Source organism: Panthera onca, chromosome A2, assembly GCF_046562875.1.
Source record: "Panthera onca isolate mPanOnc1 chromosome A2, mPanOnc1 haplotype 2, whole genome shotgun sequence".
Taxonomy (NCBI): Eukaryota; Metazoa; Chordata; class Mammalia; order Carnivora; family Felidae; genus Panthera; species Panthera onca.
The window spans coordinates 83,758,158-83,782,102 of record NC_138340.1 but is presented as its reverse complement, the minus strand read 5'-3'; the positions used below and the strand labels follow the sequence as shown (position 1 = coordinate 83,782,102).

Genomic DNA, 23,945 nt, shown 5'->3' with positions numbered 1-23,945 from the left:
TGGACTTGAGTCAGACCAGGCATTGGCCAGAGAGGCAACAGCATTGGACTGCAGGGTATTTTCCCTGTATTATTCCCTAAGAAGCTATTGTTTGTCGGTGGGGCCTGCAGTCAGACAATATGTCTGCCCCAAACCCATTGCTGGAGCTGCAGTTGGACTGATATGTGTGGTTATTTTCCCTTCTACCCAGGGCAAGAGTCACTTTTGGAGCCGGCTGGCTCCTGTCAGGGCTGTTTTTACACTGCCAGGCTTGTGACACCACTTTGGATAAACTCCTACCAAGGGCAAATTGGAGGTGGCAAGTTTGCAGGGGAACAGGGAGTGGGACACATGGTTCCAGCAACGTCCACGCTGGTCTGTTGTGGGAGCTGACCTGCAGCCACTTGGGAAAATTCCTGCTGAAACCTGTCCGGTTGGAGGGTTCAAATCCACAGAAGAGTGCAGGGATGTGGAATACTGTTAGCAAGCTAAATGGGAGAGTTGGTAATGTGCTGGTTCCTGCAGGTATCTATGTATCTGGCTGGGGGTGGGGGCAAGAAAATGCTCCCCCAGTTCTTTTGTAGAAGACTTCCAAAGATTCTTGCCCCTCCAGCACATGCTCTGAGACTAGTAAATGAATCTCCTTCCCATATACCCCAGGTGATTTTTCAAACTGCTATTTCTATGCTGTATATCAGTGGAGCTGTTTCTTGTGTTGTCTCTTTAAAGGCAGGGACTCCATCCTTCAAGTTCTCCTAGAGCTGAGTAAAGCTCTAGGTATTAAACCCCACTGATTGTTAGGCTCCTCTGGTTTTCAAAGCCAAATGTTATGGGGATTCATCCTCCCAATTTGGGCCCCCCTTGCTTGGGGGTGCTGTGGTGGCGGTCTGGTCCTCTCACCTGTCTGTGCCTACCACATCCCTGCCTCCTGTGGACAGTTCTGTAGGTCTATTTGTCTCCCAAGCAAGTCTCTCCCCCTCCTATCCTCTGATGTGGCCTCTTCCCTACATTTAGTTGTGGAGAGTGTTCTGCCAACCAATGATGCTTGGGTTGTTTTCTGTTATTTACATCGACATGTGTTATCTAATTGTATCCATGGAATGAGTTAGCTTAGGATCCTCCTACTCTGCCATCTTCCACCAATGTCCATTTTATATACTTTAAGAAAGGTCTTGGTTAGATGGGGCACCTGGATGGCTCAGTCAGTTGAGCATCTGATTTCAGCTCAGGTCATGATCTCATGGTTTATGGGTTTGAGCCCCACATCAGGTTCTGTGCTGACAGCTCAGAGCCTGGAGCCTGTTTCAGCTTCTGTGTCTCCCTCTCTTTCTTCCCCTCCCCTTCTCATACTCTGTCTCTCAAAAATGAATAAGCATTAAAAAAAAGGGTCTATATTATATATTTTTAGCTTCAAATTTAACAAATTTAACCACCCTCCTATATAAAACAAGAAATTTACTGTGCTTTTTATAACATCCCTACACTTAAAGTAATTTAATATGGATATATTATGGGTAAGAGGTATAGATTATCATTTTAGAATTACATATCTTTTTTTTCAAGTGACACTACACTTGTGCCAAATTATGTTAACATGTGTACATAAATTTATTAGATTCATTCATATCAAGGCTCACTATAAGAACATTTATTCAAAAATTTCCATTTTTTTACTTCTCAATTTTAATTCTTGATCCCCTGAATTATGTGTTAAACCTTTGAGAGTTTCTACATCAGTGCTGTAATTTATAAACACTTGTGTATCAGAAAATGAATATTTCAGTTGTCACTTGCTCCCAAGCCTATCACTTTGCAAAAAAGGAAAAACAACAACAAAAAAAAAACAACAACAAAACAAAAATCCATTGTCTCTTGTGTTTGATGCTGCATACATTTAATTTTAAAGCCAGCCTGGAATTTGCTTTAGGTTTCTTATATTTTTTCTGGTCCCTAAGTAACTTACCTATTTTGGGGCCTGGATTTTAATAAGGTAATTTTTTATCCTTAATAGGTCACTAAGTTTATCAGGATATCTGAATTAAATATTTTGAGTTAGATTATTTGTTTTAGTTCTAGACATTTTAATAGTAATTTATTTTGTTTCCTATTAGTAAAACCATTTTCAAGAAATATTTTAAATTCCTTTCTTCTCTTGTACTGAAGATTTTCTTTCATAAGTCAGTCTGTTTGCATTTGTAATAGTAGTATCAGGGTTATTTGCTTGTATATTTTTCTATATGTTCATCCTTGAAAAAGGAATGCTCAATCCTTTTAATGAGTCTGGTTTAGTCTATTAAAGGGGGCATGGATTCCTGTAGATGTCTCTGTCTAATCGACTGCTAGTAGAAGACCCCTTCTCTCATAGAAGTGGAAGGTAAATTAATGTATGTAGTTTCTAGAACAATTTCTAGCTTTTAGCAGGGTTGACTATAATGACTTGGGATCTTACGCTATTGTCTGGTTCACTGTCTTCTAGGATGAGAATTTATTTTGGATTATTCTGCCTGTCATTACTTTTTTTTTCCTCATCAATATATGAAAATTTTATGGTTTCCAAGAATTGCTCACAAGCACTGTCTTTGCCTACAGTGCAGTTTCTATGACCACTTTTCCCCCAACTTCTCTTTTCCCTCAGCTTTATTGAGGTATAATTGACAAAAGTTGCATATATTAAGGTATACAACTTGCTGTTTTGATATACATATATAAAATAATCACCAAAATCAAGCTAACATATTTTTCATCACCACAGTTACCATTTCAAAAAAATTTTTTTTGAATGTGTGGTGAGACACTTATGATTTACCTTCTTAGCAAATTTCACTCAGGTTCAATTCCAGGTCGGGGAGGTCTTTTTTATTCTTCCCTGCCTACCAAACTCCCCAAGACACTGCCATCCACAGTCCTTCTTTATTCATACTGCTTTACTGGGAACTGAATTTTCTGAGGGTTTGAGGGCTACAGGTACTTAGAGGGTAGTAGAGTCTAAGGCAGTAATGTTTCTAGGTATCACTGAAAGTAAAGTCTATTTCAGTAAATGAACAGCAGTTTATAAATTTATAGTTGGCAAAATTCCCTGCCTCTCTGTACTAAGGATGGGTAGTGGCTGTGAACCTCAACCTTGCTCAGCCATCCTTCTCTTAGGTACTATTCACACTTGAAGGGAAAAGTATATGATGTCTTCAAGTGGTTTCTCAGTCTAGGCAGTGTCCATCCAGTTACTGGAAAACCTTTCCCAGACTGTGAGTAAGGGTTGTTTTTATCTTTTTCAAAATGTTTTGCCTTAGTAACTTTTTATCTTCTGTCCCGTTAATGGAAAGTTGAGAAAAGTCACTTTAGGTATAAAGTGGTATTTAAGATTTAAGGCATTTTTATTCTCAGTGAAATAGCATCTGCATCAATAGTGATTTGGGGGTGCCTCAGTCGGTAAAGCATCCAACTCTTGATTTTGGCTCATGTCATGATCTCAAGGTTCTTGCAACATCAAGCTCGGTGTTGGGCTCTGCGTGGATAGTGCAGAGCCTGCTTGCGATTCTGCCCCACCCCTGCTCATGCGTACACTTACATGCACGCTCTCTCTCTCAAAAATAAACATACAGGGGCGCCTGGGTGGCTCAGTCGGTTAAGCGGCCGACTTTGGCTCAGGTCATGATCTCGCGGTCCGTGAGTTCGAGCCCTGCGTCAGGCTCTGTGCTGACCGCTCAGAGCCTGGAGCCTGCTTCAGATTCTGTGTCTTCCTCTCTCTCTGACCCTCCCCCGTTCATGCTCTCTCTCTGTCTCAAAAATAAATAAACGTTAAAAAAATTTAAAAAAAAATAAACATACAAAAATATCTTTAAAAAATAATGATTTTGAACAAGGAAATGTAATTATAATGCTTAATATACTAATCAGCGAAATGGTTATATTACTCCCCTACCATCTTATTAAAGATCTCTGAATATTCATTTTTGATAGCGTGGGTTATAAGAAATATATATTTGGTGTTCATCTGTGGTTCCTTTCTCACAGCTTTCAAAACCTATGGAACTTCCTGAGCAATAGGAACATCTTTTATTATAATGTCTCTTGTCCTCATTTCCTGAAGTGGATTCGGAGCCATAGAGATGAAATGGGTGTATTGTTATTCATAACAACCTCCTTTCTACAACTGGGATTATGAGGTAACTTTTGGAAAGCAACTGGAAAGGGGGGCTTGTTGCCAGGGGAACCAAGATGAATAAAGGGTGCAAAAGTTCAGTCTTACCCCCGCCCCCATCCCCACCCTGGCTGACTTCTAGGGAGGGGAGGGAGAGGACTGGAGGTTGAAAAAAATTGTCAAAGGCTAATGATTTAATCAGTGATGCCTATATAATGAAGCTTTCATAAAATCCCAAAAGGACAATATTCAGAGTGCTTTTGGGTATGCCATCATGCAGAGATGCAGGGAGAGTGGTACATCAGAGAGGAAATGGAAGCTGTAAGTCCTTTCCCCAAGTATCTTTTACATCTTGCTGTTCCCGAGTTATATCCTTTTATAAAAAACTAGTAATCTAGTAAGTACACTATTTTCCTGAGTCCTCTAAGCTCCTCTAGCAAATCATTTGAACCTGAGGAGGGAGTCACTGGAACCTTATTTACAGTTGGCTGGTCGGAAGCAAAGGTGACAATACAGACTTGAGATTATCATTTGAAGGAGGGCTGGGCAGTCTTGTGAAACTGAACCTTTAAACTGTGAAACCTGATGCTATATTTGGGTAAACAGTGTCAGAACAGAGTTGAGTTGTAGAATACCTAGTTGGTGTCCAATAATTGCTTATTCAAGTGGACAACCCCTCCTCCCTACCTCATAGGAACTGGATGCAGAATCCTTTATAATTGTTCTCAATACTCAGTGTGGTTAACTGACAGAGAAGTCTCAGAGTCAGATAAAAAGACATGGCTTGGCTCTATCAATAAATGTCTCTTTGATATACTATTTTACTATCAGACAAAGTAAATGGAAGGAAGTTCATAGCAATAAACACCTACATTAAGAAACAAGAAAGGGGCCCCTGGGTGGCTCGGTTGGTTAAGCTTCTAACTCTCGATTTCAGTCCACATCATGATCTCTTGGTTCTCATGAGAGCAAGCCCCATGCCGGGCTCTGCACCCTGAAAGCAGAGTCTGCTTGTGATTCTCTCTCTCTCTCTCTGGGCCTCCCCACCACTCACACATGCACACATGTGCTCTCTCTCAAAATAAATAAACTTAAAAAAAAAGGAACAAGAAAAATCTCAAACTTTATACCTAAAGGAACTAGAAAAAGAACAAACTAAGGTCAGAGTCAGAAGGAAGGAAATAAAAAAGATCAAAGCAGAACTAAATGAAATAGACACTAAACAAACAATAGAAAAGATCAATGAAACTAAAAGGTGTTTTTTCCCTAAATAAACAAAATAGATAAAACTTCAGCTAGTTTCACCAAGAAAAAAAAGTGAACTCAAATAACTAAAATCAAAAATGAAAGAGATGTTATAATAGATACCACAGAAATACAAAGGATCAAAGAGAATACTATTAAAAGCCAACAACCTGAACAACATATAAGATATAGATAAATTTGCAGAAATATACAGCCTACCAAGACTGAATAATGAAGAAATAAGTCTGAACAGACTAATTTTTAAGGAGACTGAATCAGTAGTCAAAAACCTCCCAACAAACAAAAACCCATACCAGATGGCTTCACTGGTGAATTCTACCAAAGATATAAAGAATTAATACCAATCTTTCTTAAACCCTTCCAAAAAAATCAAAGAGGTGGGAACATTTCCAAACTCATTTCGGAAGCCAGCATTACCCAGATACCAAAATTGGACAGACACCGCACAAAAAATTATAGACTAATATCACTGATGTATACAGACACAAAAATTCTCAATGAAATATTAGCAAACTGAATTCAACAATACATTAAAAGGATCATATGCCATGCTGAGTGTGATTCATGCCAGGGATGCCAAGATGGTCAACATCCATAAATCAATCAGTGTTATACACCACATCAATAAAAATGAAGGGCTAAAATCACATGAGTATCTCAATACAGAAAAAGTCCTTGAAAAAATTCAGGACCCATTAATGATAAAACCCTCAAGAAAGTGGGAATATAGATAAAATAAATGGGTCAAAACACACACACACACACACACACACACACACACACACACACACTCCAAACCTCCAGTGATGATTGAAGATAAATAAATCATTAAATAATTTTTTAAAAATGTTTACTTATTTTGAGAGAGAGAGAGAGAGACCCGATCTTACAAGAACCATGAGATCATGACCTGAGCCAAAACCAAGAGTTGGATGTTTAACAAACTGAGCCACCCAGGCATCACCATTAAATCATTTTTAATGGAATATATAAGGATCTATTCCTTAACGAAGTGGATATTGAATGGAGACATTTAAATAACGAGTTAAAGAGGGGGACCCAGGTGGCTCAGTTGGTTAAGCATCCAACTGTTGATTTCAGCTCAGGTCATGATCTTACAGTTCTTGTGCGATTGAGCCCCATGTCAGGCTTTGTGCTCAGAGACTGCTTGGGATTCTTTCTCTGTCCACCCCCCCCCCCAACACATGTGCCTATTCTCTCTCAAAATAAAGGAAACTTAAAAAAATGAATTAGAGATAACTAATACTGAAAAATCATGATGGATTAAAAAACTAATTTTTCTGAGATTTCATTGTGTTAGGTATCTGCTAGTATCTCAAATTAACCCTTTAAAATGAATACTTTTGCCAATAAATGGACATTGTATGAATTGTGATATGTTTACATGTATGAAACAGAAATCCATCTCTGTGGCTTAACCTTGTAATAGCATTTTATTTTCCTCACACAACAAGAAGTCCAAAGGAAGGGACTCTAGGCCCCTTCTACAACTTTGTTCCATTATCCTCACAGAGATTTTATCCTCATGCCTGTCTAGTCATAGAGGCAAGACGGCTTCTCCCTCTTCAGATGTGCTGTAGGCTGGAAAAAAAGAAAGGGACACAAAGAATGTGTTAGAAAAACAGAAATAATCCCAGAAGTCTCCAGCAGAAATATACTTGTATCTCATTGCCTACATTCTTGTTACATTGCTACCTTTGGCTGCAACAGTGTCTGAGAAGGTGAATATTTTATCTGGGAACACTGCCAACCTGAACAAAAAGGGGTTCTGTCAGTAAGGAAGAAGTGGAGAATAGCTCTTAGGTAGGAAATTAGGACTGTCAAAGAGGTCACTGAATTCAGAATGCCATATAATCACAACTAGTATTTTTAGGCAGCCTCAATTTTCAGAGTAATACTAAATGTTAATAACTTCATTTTTGTTATTTTTAGGGTTTTATTTTTTTTTCATGAATAGCCATGGTTATTAATGAAATAGTATAAATGCACATTTTATAAACTTTATTACCTACATCATACAAGAAAGAATGAGGTCATTATAGATCATTAATAGCTTTTTATACTAGAATACTCTTTTTTTAATACACCTCATTAAATGGTGGTTTTAGGGTCCGTGTCATAACCAATACTAATCTCCTTTGGATAACACGTAAATTCTAAATCATAGGACTTAAATCCAAATTCTAAAGGTTTTCTAAGTTAATTACCAACATCAGTTTCAAATAACATTTCTTTAATGCCTACACACTGAATAGAGAACACTATGTCCTAAATTAATTCTATAAACTAAGTGTGGAACATTTATTCAAGAAACCCTTTTGTGTTTTATAGATCTTTTCTAGCTGTAAGATCTAAAATTCAGTATTGGTTAGTTTTTAAGGTATTAAAATTTTTACCTCTTAAGAAACATTTTTTTCCACACTTAGAAAAATACTTAGTGTATTCTATCTCCCACTAAAATGTAAATCTTAGTTTCTCTGGATTTCTCAAAACCAGTCTTTAATAGTGGTAATCAGGTTGGACAGATTTTTCAATAACATTTAGGTGGCAGGGGGAGAAGAAAAAACAAAGATATTGCTCTAATGTTCTGTCTAAATGGTACTCAGAAGTGAACATAGTACATTTTTCTGAATGCAAATCAAATACTAATTTATATTTAATGTAACATGATATTAGAGATTTACATCTAATTTCAAATCCTCTGTGAATTCAATTAGAATTAAGTCTATCTCCTCTTACACATCTTATTGAATACATTTTTTTTCAAATCTAATTCTGATCCTATAATTTGAGATGACTTATACTTTATAAATATTCACACACAAACATGATAGGGTGTCATATCTCATGTGCTCATGGAGTTTAGGTAAAATATGATCTTCTCCAATTATAAAGAAAAATACAGAATCTTGCATATAAAAATCTGACCCTTATTTGCTTACAGCTAAGGAATTTAGAAACAAAGAATATACAGAAATGCAATTAAGAGATTAATCAAGTAAGAATTTTTAAACAAGAAAACTCTGCAAAAGGCAATATCCTCCCTACGATACATGCACATATAAAGTGTGTATTTTTGGATATATGATATATGGATATATAAATCTATGATGATTTTCTGAAGGAAAAGAATTGCCAAATGAAATCATTAAGTAACTTTTTCTCTCATAATGTCTGTTAAAGTGTGCTATAGGGTAATTCTTCTTTTTCCCCTGGATAAAATCTTGGTTGGCGTCCCACAGCTGTTCTTAAATAATAAAAATCCCCCTGGTACTTCAGTTACTTAAATGACTTCAATTCTGAAAGTGATAGGTACATTCAGAGTAATAACAAAAACTACAAGCTTCATTTAAAATTAAAGCTTCTGCACTCACCTAATCAGCTATGCAACAGAAGGCAGGCCTGCAGGGTACAGTATGGCTTGGACAGATATTCCCCTACTTTTCAAACTTGTCTTTCTTCCTCTCTGAAATTGCTAACTTGTACTGTTTCTGATCACGCCAGGCTTCAAGATGGTGGATGGAGGAGAGATGAAGGCATAGGCTGGTACTTTTGTAAGCTGCCATCATTGCTCTCTGGTTTGACAGGTGTCAAAGCTGACTCTTGTGTTTTTCTGTTGCAGGGTGTTTCAGTTCTTTGCAGGGTTTTCAGATCATTACTTCTCTCTCCATTCATTGGTAAGCATCCTCTCCCCTGCACTTCATTGTGATTTGGTTCTCAGTTCATCTCTTCATGGACTCTCTGATGGGATCCTACTGCTTATTAGGCAGCCCTTTTGGATAAAGTTCATTTAAGATGACCCCAGGCACCCTTATGTTTACTGCAGCATTATTTACAATAGCCAAGATATGGATGCAACCCAAGTTGCAGAGAAAGACAAATACCACATGATTTCACTCATCTGTGGAATTTAAGAAACAAAATAAATGAACAAAGAAAAAGAGACAAACAAAAAACCAGACTCTTAAATACAAAGGACAAACTGGTAGTTACCAGAAGGGAGGTGGGTAGGGGAAGAGTGAAACAGATAAGGGGGATTAAGAGTATGTTTATCATGATGAGTGCTGAGTAATGTACAGAATTGTTGAATCGTTATATTGTGCACCTGACACTAATAACACTGTATGTTGATGATACTTCAACAAAAAAGTTTAATGGCAACAACTCTATTAAAAAAAGAAAGAAAAAAATTAACTCCAGGCCTTTTACCCACATATATGTTGTCTATACCTTCATAATCTACTTATGGTCAATTATCAGTTACAAATTAAGTTACCTTTCAAAACAAAACTCTCTATTCTGTTGTCACAACTGGTATTTTCATATGCATATACAGATGTATTTTAATGAATAAAATTAAGTTCAAAGTATCACTGAGTCATAGTTATTTTGCAATAATGAATACAGACCATGAAAAAAGCTATTATGTGTGGTGAATATTATTTATTGCTTATTAAAAATATAGAGATCGCTAAGATAGACCAACATTCTTCCTTTATGGACCACAAAGTAAGGAATCAACTTAGCAAAAGTTGTTTTTCGCCAAGGACAGTGCAAAGTTTTATGTGATGCACTCAAGAGGGTATGGGGTCTAGAATCAAACATATGTGGCTTTAAATCCTATCTCTATTTAAAAAAAAATTTTTTTTTTTTTTTTTTTTTTTTTAACGTTTATTTATTTTTGAGACAGAGAGAGACAGAGCATGAACGGGGGAGGGTCACAGAGAGAAGGAGACACAGAATCTGAAACAGGCTCCAGGCTCTGAGCTGTCAGCACAGAGCCTGACGCGGGGCTCGAACCCACGGACCGTGAGATCATGACCTGAGCCGAAGTCGGACGCTTAACCGACTGAGCCACCCAGGCGCCCCCAAAAAAAATTTTTTTTTTAATGTTTATTTATTGTTGAGACAGAGAGAGACAGAGCATGAACAGGGGAGGGTCAGAGAGAGAGGGAGACACAGAATCTGAAGCAGGCTCCAGGCTCTGAGCGGTCAGCACAGAGCCCGACACGGGGCTCGAACCCACGGACTGAGAGATCATGACCTGAGCCGAAGTTGGACACTTAACCGACTGAACCACCCAGGTGCCCCTAAATCCTATCTCTATTATGTATTAGTTACAAGAGGCTGACCAAGTTCAATAAAGTATATAATCTCAGTTTCTTCTTCTATAAAATGGGAATAATAACAGCTCTAGCAAATACATAGTTTTGATAAATAAGTAAAATGTAATACATATGATGTATGTCACATAATAACTCCTTATTCAGTGTTACTTAATTTTACCTTCAAACACTGGTCAAAAAATTTTTCTAATGACAGTGGTAGTTCTTCAGGTATTCACTTTTAAAACACTGATTTCTGAAGTTAAAAATAACATGAATATATACGTATATATATTTACATCATTTTCAGGTCATTAAATTATTACAAGGGAGTATTTAGCAAGTGCATAGAGGATGCCGTATTAAAATGGGGATCTTTGATTTACTATACACATAAAACAAACTCTAAACCATCAACTATACTTTTTACACTTTATTTTCCCAGATAAAGCAAAGGAACCAGTAAAAATAAGCGAGGACTTCTACTGAATTAATCTTTGGGATTAGTAAACCAGGTAGAGAGGCTCTGGTTTTCAACCTAGTGGAGGAGACACAGACCATTAGAGAAAAGTTCTCCAAGTCTCCTGGGAGAAAAGTCTGTAAGAACTAGATTACATAGCCCTAGGGCTCTTATGATGCAAGTCCCATTGTTCAGATGTTCACAACTCCTCCTCTTCATCTCTGGCCAAGTTATTCTCATTAGTAGTCAAATAATAGTCAAGCTATTGCTAAGTGGAATGGCTAGTATTAGGACTGTATCCACATATTTATCCAATGAGAAACACTAGTATTTTTCCCAGTAGGTAGTGTCACTATGTCACTGTAACAGTTCCTTATTTGTTTATACTCCTCTCATAAATATGCATTCATTTCAAGATTCTGGGTGTCATGCATGCTTAATACGCTTTCTCCGTGTAGTTAACAATATTGTGAAGGATTAGGACAATCTTTTACCCTCTTATCTTATTTTTCTATTTCAACACAGATCCAGAAACTGACTTCAAGAGTCTACGGTATAACATCTCGATCACAGTCCTAGATAATGTCTTCCTCCAATATCTAAGATTCTAATATATGCTATGTTTAAATATTAATAAAACTTATTTGAATGGGCTTTGAGATCAATATTATTACTTTTCAGATCTCTTCAAAAATGTTAGTATTTTGTTCACAAATAAGCCAGTGATTATCTCTTCTTATGAAAAGTAAAGGGATTTGTGATATTAATGGGAAGTATCAGCATGAAATCATTTTTAATATATATAAAGGTAGTTAATATATTACATACATATACACACATATTTCCTAGGTCTGTCCACTGAAAAGACTTAGAAATAATGGCCCACTAACAGCAATAAATAAGTCAAAATATCCTATCTTGGTTTCTAAATATGATTCTTCACAAAAGGGAACAGGGTTCCTTGGTGGGGGTGGGGAGGCAGATTCCAGAGCTGGGGAAGAGAAAAAGTAAGATAAAATTGGAACATTTTGTTATATAAAGAAGCAACAAAGTATTCAAATAATCAAAAGCACATGTCAAAAGGACAGCAACCATCTTGAAGGAGCCCCCACAGGGCAAAGCAAACAATTTGAGCTTCAAAACAGACTATTAGTAGTAGATTCTATCCCATTAGATAAAATAAGAATCCAGGAGTACATATTGACATAAACTTTAAAGACAAGTAAAGGAACTGATATTAAAGACTTATACATTTATTCATTAGCTTAGTTCATTCAGTAAATTTGTATCATACAATTGTACCTCCAATGAATTCAAGGGGAACTTGTAGGGTGCAAAACACTTCCTGACTATGGATAAAGCCTAGAACATATGCCAATCACGTAGATACTTATCTCTTCAGACACTGAGCAAGTGCCAGTATACTGGAAACTTCCTGGGGTGGGGGAAGCTCCAAGTACGTATTTCCAATTCTGCATGGTTACTTTAATGTTATATCTCTGTCATCCCTTAAAGTCTGGTGCTGCCGAAATACCCATATCCTCCTCTGACTGACCATGCCACATCTCCTGTAATTTTTCCTCCCAGGTTCTCATCCAGCTATTCTACCTCTGCCAGGCATTTGGGAATTAGAAAAGCCCTCAGGTTCCAACTTAAGAAAGAACAGTGAGTTCTGGTACTTGAAATGTAATGAAGATCTCAAACATAATGACTACTCTAAATTAAAAAGAGAAACCAACAAGCCACATAAAACATGCTATTAAATCACGATTTTCGTTAAATAGTACCTAGTTCTCCATGCCTACATATTTAAAAGTAGGATGGGGCGCCTGGGTGGCTCAGTCGGTTAAGCGTCCGACTTCGGCTCAGGTCATGATCTCGCGGTTCGTGAGTTCAAGCCCCGCGTCGGGCTCTGTGCTGACAGCTCAGAGCCTGGAGCCTGTTTCATATTCTGTGTCTCCCTCTCTCTCTCTGACCCTCCCCCGTTCATGCTCTGTCTCTCTCTGTCTCAAAAATAAATAAACGTTAAAAAAAAAAATTAAAAAAGTAGGATGAAAATCTATCATAAATATGCTAAACAGAAAAACTAAATTGAAAACTGTCAGAAATCAATATTTTTACAATATTTCTATGAGTGTAGTCTGCATTAAACATGAATGATTATATTTCATTTAACATTTTATTGTTTTGAAATGAAATAATGATAAACATCCTAGCAGCTACAGAATACAGCTAGAGTGAAGAGTTAATTTATGGATATCAACTACAATAAGTATGTCATACAAACTGTTCTGAAGATGAATGTTACATTAGTTAAGTCATAACAAAAAGATACCCCACTGATTTAACAATGATTTATTGTCTACTTATACTACTAGTATTAAACTATTTAGTAATACTAGTATTGTGGACCCTGTGTAGTCAGGTATGAATTACATTAACGTCCCTGTCCTAAAGGAACTCACTAGTGATAAAAGCAGATAGGTAAATCAATAAATGAAAAGCCCAAGTGCCGAGTGCACAAGTCAATGGTAGCACAAAGACTGAGTGACTCAATGGATGGTGGGCAGGAGAGAATAAGAGATGGCTTCCTAAAAGAGGGAATGCCTGAGGCAGAGTTTAAGAGAGGATTCAGTTAATCAGCCAAGAACAAATCAAGGAGAGGCTATTAAACAAAATAAACAGCTTTTACAAAGTCACAGAGGCACTGACTAGCATGGAGCATGGTGAGAAAGGATCAGGGCAGTATTAAATTTCAAGCAGGGTCCAAATTGTGGAAGACCTTATATAGATTAACCTAAGGGAAAGTATAATCGAATGCATAAAACAATACAAATGAAAATTACCTAGTCTCTGACATGGCAAGTTCCTAACTACTTCAGGTCCTAGATACTTCTTTTTCCTCTGTCTGAAGATACCTTCCTATAAAATTTTTGCAACTGGAGGTTATATCTCATTCAAGTCCTGGCTTAAAAATTACCTCCCAGTGATGGCTCAGAGCCTGGAGCCTGCTTCAGATTCTGTGTTTCCCTCTCTCTCTGCCCCTCCCCCTTTCATGCTGTGTCTCTCTCTGTCTGAAAAATAAATAAAACGTTAAAAACAAAAAAAATTTAAAAAAAAATTACCTCCCAGGAAACACCTGTCCGTAACATCCAACTAAATTATTGCCACCCTAGCACACCACCTATTAACCTGCCATTTCTTTTTTTTTTTTTTAATATTTTTTAAATGTTTATTTATTTTTGAGACAGAGAGAGACAGAGCATGAATGGGGGAGGATCAGAGAGAGGGAGACACAGAATCTGAAACAGGCTCTGGGCTCTGAGCTGTCAGCACAGAGCCCGACGCGGGGCTCGAACCCACAGACTGCGAGATCATGACCTGAGCCGAAGTCGGCCGCTTAACTGACTGAGCCACCCAGGCGCCCCTATTTTGTTTTTAAATCAATATAGAGATTAGAAACACAGAATAAATACCAATTTCACAACTTCATGTAACATACCCACATGCCCCTGATTTTTAATGTCTTTATTTGTAAACTAGACTGAGAAAATCATGGAAACTGCTAAGCAACGTTTAATGTAGTACAGACTCTAGGGATTTGTTGGCTGGCAATCTTCCTTTTATCCTGTAACATATAAACACATTTTGTTCCCTAGTAGCCATAGGAATATGACTAAAGCAGAAGAAACCCTTTCAGAGATATTTGTGTTTTATTATCTCAAGGATAAATCTCTAATGCAAAATCATCAAGCAATATGACAAAACATACTGAAGGCATTTTGGAGAGAGCAGAAAAGGGGTTTCTAGCCCTTAAAATCATATGCAAATCTTCCTACCCTTGAGGAGAGACTACACTTGTCTTCAGGGAAAAGGGCTGGGAAGTAAATCTCCATTAGTATTGGGAAAACTTAAACTTCTTTTATTTAGCTTCCTGCTAAAGTGGGAGCTTCAGGGTATGTTTATATATAAACTGACATCCTTAAATATATTTTGGGGTCTTCAAGAGGAAAATGCAATGTTTATTCTTCTTGAGGTATGCAAGACATCTGAATAATGAGTTCCTGAACTCCTTCAGTCACACAAATTACCAGTGTATAGGACTCTCTAAAAAATTAAAACCTATTGTCACTAAGTGAAGGAATTACTCCCTTATTTATTTCTAGTTCTATAAGGATACTGTTGACAACAGAAATAAATATTTAAATATGGCCAAAGGTAGGAAGCTGAATTATATTGTAATGAAAATGTCCTCAAAACTTTGAAATTTTATTAAAATGGCAGTCATTACACTCTAGAAGACCTTAGTATATGCAAATTCTTTCATTAAGACTCAAAACTAGATGAAAGTCATTTAAATTCAGATCCTATATAACTACTAGTTGACCAATATCACAACCAATATTAACTATAGGTAAAATATTCATAATTGTCACTAAATAACATGGTCTGAAATTCATTAAATATTTATGTGATATTCTGAAATGTATAATATTTTTCATAGTACAGTTTTAGTTATTCAAAGTATATTTTGCATTAAACATATATTGAATACATTTACGGTATTAAAATTATGATAGTGGTCTTAAAATATCTGACAGGTTTAGGGTCAGTGAATTACTCAAGAAAAGGCTTAGATGTTTTGAAAAAGGACCAAGAGTGATCCCACCAAATTAACATGAGGAAATAAAGGCAGTAGTTGATCACATGTAATATTGCGGGCGCTCGTAAGAGGGAAGTAACAGGCCTATTCTGTGTAGTCCTGGTAAAACCAGATGTGGGGAATGTGCTAAAAGATTATTTACAAGTTGAAATTACCTGAAGATATTAAATGTTTATTTATTTTCAGAAAGAACCTCAAGTGGGCTCCATCTTCAGTGTGGAGTCTGATACAGGTATTGACCCCATGACCCTGGGATCATGACCTGAGATGACATTAAGGGTGGGACACTCAACTGACTGAGTCACCCAGGCACCCTGTTACTTGAAGATATTAAACAGATGTTGGAGACCTGGTCCTGGAGTACTCATTATTGATATCAGAAAAGTGGTGAAGACATTAATATTTAACGATTTAGCTAACATGGATCCACAACAAATAAGCCATGTTTTATAAGTAAAAATGTGCATCTGACCTGTTCTTTTTTTAAAAATTTTTTAAGTTTTATTTATTTTGAGAGAGAGAGAAAGAGAGATTGAGCATGAGCAGGGGAGAGGCAGAGAGAGGGAGAAAGAGAATCCCAAGCAGTCTCCATGCCGTCAGTACCAGCCCAATGTAGCGCTGGAACTCAGCAACCCTGAGATCATGACCTGAGCTGAAATCAAAAGTAGAATGCTTAACCGACTGAGCCACCCAGGTGCCCCACATTTGACTTGTTCTTCATGAAGCTATGCTAGCATCATGTTACCACTTCTTTCTCTTGATATCCTCATTTTTATGGTCTATAGTTGTGGAATGCATCATTCTCTCCTTGGGAAGCACATTAAAGTTTTGTTTTTCACTCATCTTCTACTCAATCCCTTAATGTCCACTTTCCTTTGGATTACAGACAATGACTTGCCAAACTTCCTAATTCTTTTACTGCCCTAAGATTTCATTGAGATTAAGTTGGAAGATTAATCTAATTCCTTTAATCTAAAGGAATTAAATGAATCCAATTTTTCTCTGACCCATCTTAACTACAATTTTCTCTTAAAGAAACTTAAACTCCCTCTTTTACTTTTAAAAATATTCTCAATATATAAAACGGGAGATAACTGTCTCAAAACCTTAACAGCTTTCAAAACTTCTTGCTGTTCTTGATCTTTTGAAATACATTCTTAAATATTGGGTTTACTTTACTAGCATCAGTTGATTCTTTGCTTAATAGATACATTCTCATATTAAATATAATAGATAAATATTCATTGTAGTTTTTTTTTTCCCTAGTACTATATTTCTCATTATTCATTCAACCTCTGTGAGGAATACAAACATAAGCCATGTTATTAAAAAAGTTGTAGCCTAGAATTGAGGTTGAGGTAAGTCTAATTTTATAATAAAAGGCAGAAAGAAGTGTCATGAAAAGGATCAAGTTGCATTTCATAGGAGTTCAGCAGACACGATAACTTTCAGCTGATTATATATAAGTAAAAAAGTATACAAGAGGTTTATTTAGGTTGGACTTTCAAAGAATTTCATATCCAAGCAAATGACTGGGCTTCAGTGGATCTATAAATAAATGAAATGATATTTAATATTTGGAAGATATATCTTATGTGTATCTGTGGTAGAGCAGCAGGACAGAATAAGATCACTAATATTCATCATATTCTGAAAAATACTCACGACACACAAAACGGTTAAAAGTAAACCACACTACAAAGAACAGTATTTGGAGGTTTCAAAACTATTAAAATTAGTATGAGTAGAAATACATTCTTATTACCTCCAATTATTCATGAGTATTTTTGCTTCTCAGTAAAATGGCTAAGGAAGCATGATGAAGTTTCCCTTGAATTTTTTGAAATATGCTTTTCCAAACACTAGAAAATACATCTAACTGTTCCTTACCATTTCAAAAGAGAATATGTTCACTTTCTTTCCATAACTTTCTTTATACCTAATGTACACCATTGACAAAGTTGAGTTTATGATCATACTGTCCCTTTATGCTTCTTCCTTGCAATGGAAGCTTTTGTCATTTTAAACTAACAACAGAAATGATAAAAAAAAATAACAGGCAAGATTAAAATATGGGCAGTAGAAATGATATTAAAAATCCATGTAGGATATTTTAAGTTTACTTTAAAAATTTATGATGGGAATTGATAGGAAACTGAAGACATATCCTAAGATCTATAGAGAAAAAAAGGATAAATTGAGAAGTGGATTTGGAAAAGAAAAGGAATAATAATATTAAAAAAAGCAGTTAGAAAAGAGTGTTTTATAGATAGTTTACTGTAAGGATGAAAGCATGAAAAAAATGGTAAAATGGTTTTAAAAGATTTAGAATCACGAAGCAGAAAGTGACAAATTGAACTGCTCATTTAATAATAAAAAGTGGGGGACAGATATAGCTACTTGATGGCATGAAATTGAAGTACCTGAATTTCTGAAGTGTTTAAAAAAATCTAGTAAGGAGGGTCTAAAAGTATAAAAAGGTATGAAAAAATCTTTTGGGGTTTAGTAGATTGTGAACTGATGATGAAAGATTGACAGGCACAGAATAAGTAAAAAGCAAAACAAAAAGAAAGATAAATTCAGATATTGACATGTAAGAAGTACCCCTGTATAGTACTTCATGAAAAGGTATACATTTTCAGATCCAGTATTAGCTTGCTGTGTTTTGTGAATATGGTAAACAGGCAGCTGCAGTATCCAGCGTTTTTACTAAAGTACCCATTATCTTTTACCAAAAAGATTGCAATCACTTCAAAGCTACAGAACAACAACAACAAAATATTATAATGTTTTCATTTATTGAGCTGGTCAAATTTCTCCATACATTGTCAACTCTGTAGTTAAGGTGAAACAATTATTTAAATGTTTTTGCAGTTCTCTTTCCCCAATTTGTATATAATATATGGTCCAGGAACTTCACACAAAAAGGCGCTTTATAAAGACCAAAGTCACATCATTCAGAACTTTCTAGCAACTAAAATGATCTAATACCCTCAGACTTAAGTAGTCAAATTTTACCTGTCCCCACATCTTTTTGCACAGGGCTAGGTGACTAATTGACAGTACTATTCGAGAGGAAGTTCCTGCATTACAGACATTAGACCATATATTCTATCCCAATCATAAAACCGATACTGAAAAATAAGATGGTTCTATGAAATGCAGAAATACAATCAATGGACATTAATTCTAGATCAAAATGAAACAGTTCTGACCCTTCCATACAAATTTAATTGATATAAATCTAAAAGTTACCATCATCAAAATATTTGAGGTTTTCAGGTAAGAAGAATTAGCACTATAATGTAATTTGATAAAATACCAATGAAATATGCAGTTCTGTGCAAGTGTTTGGAGGCATCTAAGCCCTAAACCTTCCTCTCACTAACTTCAAGAAGCTTGATTTCTCAACATTCAATCCTTTCTTTGGAATATAGTCTTTTTCCCTGATCTTTCCTCTCTTCTCTGCCTAGCAAAAGATTTTGTAAACTGGAGTTCAGTGTTTTTCTCTTCTCACATTTTGCACAGTTCTGGGTAAGGCTGAAAAGCCAAGGTTTCAAAGTGTGCCCACATCTATCTTTGCAGTCCAAATTCTCTTTCTAGGACTTGGGCTTGCATATCTAGTTACTGGACTTAAGCTATAGATACCCATGGAGTCACCAGGCTGGGCTAAGAAACCAGCAGATAAACATAGCAAATCCTTCTGGAACATCTTTTAGGCAATGTTTTGGGAGAAAAATCATATTTAATATCCATATAAATATGAACCTATTACAGAGCAGAAAATTCATATGAATTTTTAGATAAAAGTGGAGGACGTCAAATAAGATTACTCTTGGCTGGGGGTGGGGTAAGAATATCATTGTTGAGAGATATTTTGATAGAAAAGTCTGAGAAGCTTGGTATTATGCTAAGTAAATCTACCTTATAAATATGGATTAGTATATTTGTGTGTGAATACTGAAGCAGAAGTGAAAGGAGGTTTAGTAATAGGAATGATCACAGACAAACTATGGAGCGTGTCAAGTTTATCCTCCATTGCCATTATTACCACCAATACCACCTCTCAGACCCTGTCCCAAGCTCTTGAAGAATCTGGCTTCTTTTCTTAACCTCAGCCTCACTACTAAGCATATTCTGTCTTTTCTTCATCAATAAGTGCTCTTTTTCATTCCATTCCTTAAGACATTAGTATATGTGTAAAGAGATAATCATTACATACTGAAGATAAAAATTCATATTAAGGTGGTGGTCATATAATGAAATTTTATATGCTGTTACTTTGGACATATCTGTTATTAGGTAGAATTCTGCTGAGCATTTACATTGTACCAGAGAATGTGCAAGGGGGTAGGAATGCGTTTCTTTCTTCAGCTTTTAAGATTCCCAAACTCTTTTTTAATAGAATGCAATATCCAGTGCCATGTTCTGCACAAAGAGTGTCAGCAATGAAAAAATTCATTCTTGACACAGGTATCAAACTCAGAAAGGGTAAAGCAGACAAGAAGAAATAAAGCAAATGTGAAGGGTTCCAGAAGAGAAGATAATCAAATTAGTCTGAATCTAGCATTTCAAAATGATTGTTATTTCAGTCATACTTTTCATAGTGCTGTAAACCTGAACAACTAAGGACTCACAACTATTTGCTTTCATCTCTGAAAAGTTAGCAAAGTCAACTGATCGACAATTTATTTGATGACATTGTATCTGACAGAAAATGCTGTTTTTTCACTCCTAGGAAACAACCCAACAAGTCCTCAGAATACATGTAAATTTTTTTTTCTTAAAGAAAATATACCCATCTTCTTTTTTGCTACCACATTTCAGTGCATTTAAATTTTACATGATGCTCACACAACCTTGTCACATAAATCATCACCTTTTTACAGATGAGGGAACAAGTTCTGAGAGGCTATGTGATTTAATCAAGGTTATATGGCTAAAGGCAGGATCCCAATTTCTGAGTCCCCAGATGGTGCTCTCCTCAGGGTTCTATAAGACCCTTTTACACCTGTAGTGGTCAAGATCCAGGCAGGAGACAGAAATAACACCATCACTAAAACTGGGAAAAGCTAATATAAAGCGTTAACTAGTAAAAGGAGACTGACTACTAAGCGAGATTACTAACAAACACAGGAGTAGTGGTTTAGGGAGCAGCCAGTACTTCTGGGGCTGTGGGAAAGTACCCAATAACTTAGGTAATAACTTAGAAGAACCATGCTCTCATCCCTGTCCTCTATGCTACCAAGCCAGAGACACAGACCTTACTGGAGATAATGTGTCTGTGGCCCAACCTATGGCAGTGAAATTCATTAGGTGTCACAGTCTGGGTTGGTGAGGGAACCACCAGCTGGGGTGCCAGTGAAACTTGCTAGGAATGCACCCATTGGGAGGCCAGCATGGCTTATTGGGAAGCCACACACTGGGGAATCAGCCAAACTTACCTAATGATGTGAAACACTGATCTCTTGCACACCACAAGCCAGAAAGCCACCCACTGACCACACAGGAGCAAGAAGAAAAGAAGAGGCCCCCCTTTTTTAGGCAGTGTCCCTCTAGCACCTTCTATTGACAAGTCCTAGCATTGGGTTGAGAACAAAGCAATGTTTACAGGTTCTAGTTCTAAATATCACAGTTCAGGGCAAAGATGAACTAGAAGCTGAGAAGCATGAGACTGTTGGCACATAGCTCAATGACTCTCTTGGGTTCTTGAGGGGGAAATGCTTTTATACCAAACTCCTACTCCATTTGTCTTCTTCTTCTTCGTTTTTTTCCCCCTCATTACCACTACAATGAAATGCAGACCCAACCTTTGAGGATGCTATGTACTGATTTCTGGTAAGACACATGGTTAAGTGCATGAGGAGAGCACAATGCAATGAATGAGACCAGGTCAGGAGCCAAAACATTTGGGTCTGAATATTAGCTTCACCACTGACTAAATTAGCAGCCTGGTAAAAGTTAATCTCTGTATGCCTCAGTCTCCTTATCTGTAAAAGGGGATGATAATATTTACTTTACAAAGATGATGGGAAAAATAAATGTAAAGCCTATACAACAGCACCTAGCACATAGTTAGAATTTGATAAATATTAGTATTACCCATACGTGTTAGTTTGTAATTGGTGTTTAAAAATGCATATTCAGTTCTCATTTTCAATTTCCATGTAGGTCTGTATCTCATAATGCTAAAACCCAACTTGTTTGGGTGAGACTGGGCTAAGCACCAAAAAACCTTGCGGCCTCCTGCGCATTGCCTTCAGCTTTGATTTCAGATCCTGGCACTGTCCCTGGGTCACTGAACAATCCTCACAGCAGAAGCCAACCCACTGGGGATCCATCGTCTCAAGGGAAAAAAAGACACATGCTTAAATAAATCATCTTTCTTCAGTAACTCTTCCAGTTGACTAAATTTGATTCCCCTCTTCCCCAAACAATGAGTTACACTTGCGAGGAAAAGAGGAAGAAATTACTATTTTTAGTGCCTACCCACCTGTACCAGGCAAGCACTTTGTATGCATTATCTGATTCATCCTCATCATGTCCTATCAAATTAGTACTTTTAACCCTGTTTAACAAATAAGGAAAATGAGGCTCAGAAAGGTCAAATAATCAATTCAAGATCACCTCTTGGTAAGCAGCAAAGCCTCAATTCAATTCCGGTCTTTCTGTTTGGGTGGACTACACGTTTTTAACTGTGCCGCTTGCCTCCCACACTCTCTTCATCTCAGACATCAAAAATCTTAACTGCTCAGTCGTTTTCGTACTTTGCTTTAAAGAGAAGAGTGGGTGTGCAACTTTTTTTTTCTTTCTCAACCGTATCATTTTTAAGATACAGCAAATGAAATTCATTTACTAGTCACAGGAATTTAAAAAATTATTCCTAACATCTTACACGAAATTAGCTTTGAATGAAAATCAGCAGCCCTACTGAATCTCTGCGCGCCTGTCCTCACCTCTCCTCCAGGCTGCAAACTTGGTGAAGGGAAAGGAAGCCCGTGGTGGGCCTGCGAGCTGAGCTCCAGCCCGGATTCTGCCGCGGTGCTCAAGTTCGGTCGGACCCTTCTTTTCCTCCTGTGGAGCAGGTAGCTGTCGGGCCAGGACGTCTTAAGGTTTCTTCCTAAGGTACAAGCCCGAGTCTGAGGCTCTCCTGGGCGAGGATGTGCCCCAGTCGTGTCCGCCACAGCTCCTGGGGTGAACAGCCCGTTTCTCCCAGGAAGCTGCCAAGACCACCTTTCTCCCGCCCCAGCCCACAGCCCCTTGTGCTCCGCGTCTCCCAACCAGGAAAAGTGAAGCCCCTTCCCCTGGGACCCTGGAGTAGCCTCTCCCCGGACAACTCCGCCCCTCCGCTGAGTTCCCGTCCCGGCCTGCACCCCGCAAAGCGATGCTCAGCGTCCCCGCCGTCTGGGTAACCAGCTTGCACTTCCCCAACTTTCCGCTTCTCCGAGGGGGAATTCTGAGAACTCTGCAACGAGTTTGACTGCAAACAAAGCACCGCTCAACAGTGAACTCCTCCGCCGCCTCCCGACGCCGGGAGCTCAGGCCTCCCCTGCAGTTCCACGCCGCGTCCCGCCAGCTGGGCTTTCCCACGGCGGGGTCCCGGGCCGGGGGGGGGCGGGGTCGCAGCGGTCCCGCCGGAGCCCCGGGCTCGGGGGCGCGCCCCAAGTCCGGGTCTCGCTTTTTCTGCTCCCGTCGAGTCCCGGTCTGAGGAAGTCCGAACGTCCTCGCGACGCAGTAACCTAGCGCGCCGCCCGGCCGCGTGGAGGCCGAAGAAAGGTCCGCACAGGGCTCGCAGCCCTTCCTGCCGGCCTCCCCACGCCGGGCCTCGGCTCCCCTCCTTTCCCGCTCCCGCCTCTTCTCGTAGGCTGCCAGGCGGACCCAGCCTGCCTCTCTCTCTGCCTTCACTACCGGGTCAAGCTGCGGAGGGAGGGAGCGAGACAGCGGCGAAGCGGCTCCCCACCCGGCGCGCGCGCGCGGCCCTCCTCCCGCTCCAGCCTGCTCCCTCCTCCCCTGCCTCCTCCCCTCTTGCCAGTACAGTACAACTAGTACGCACACACTCACACACACACGGACCCTGCTGCTGCCACTGCAGCTACCATGGATATCAGCTAACAACACACACCCAGGCGCGCGCGCGCGCTCCCACTCGCACCACGCAGGAGTGGCCCCCGGCATCCCTACCCTCCTTCCCCACCCCCACCCCACTCGCTCACCAGCTCGGCTACTGCTCGCTCAGGCTGCCGCCGCCGCCGCTGCCGCCGCCGCCACCACAGCTCTCCTCTGCTGCGGGGCCACAGCCTTGAGTGTCATTCA

The 23,945-nt window shown here is 38.4% G+C and overlaps 1 long non-coding RNA gene across 1 annotated transcript; it reads right to left on the bottom strand.

The window, feature by feature from the left end:
• Positions 1-6,818: 6,818 nt before the first annotated feature.
• On the bottom strand, positions 6,819-22,947 carry LOC132679115 (uncharacterized). Its single transcript, XR_014137293.1, has 2 exons — positions 22,589-22,947; positions 6,819-6,985 (listed from the first exon to the last, which is right to left on the bottom strand). It is a non-coding gene; the product is annotated as an uncharacterized LOC132679115 (long non-coding RNA).
• Between the last annotated feature and the right edge of the window lie 998 nt (positions 22,948-23,945).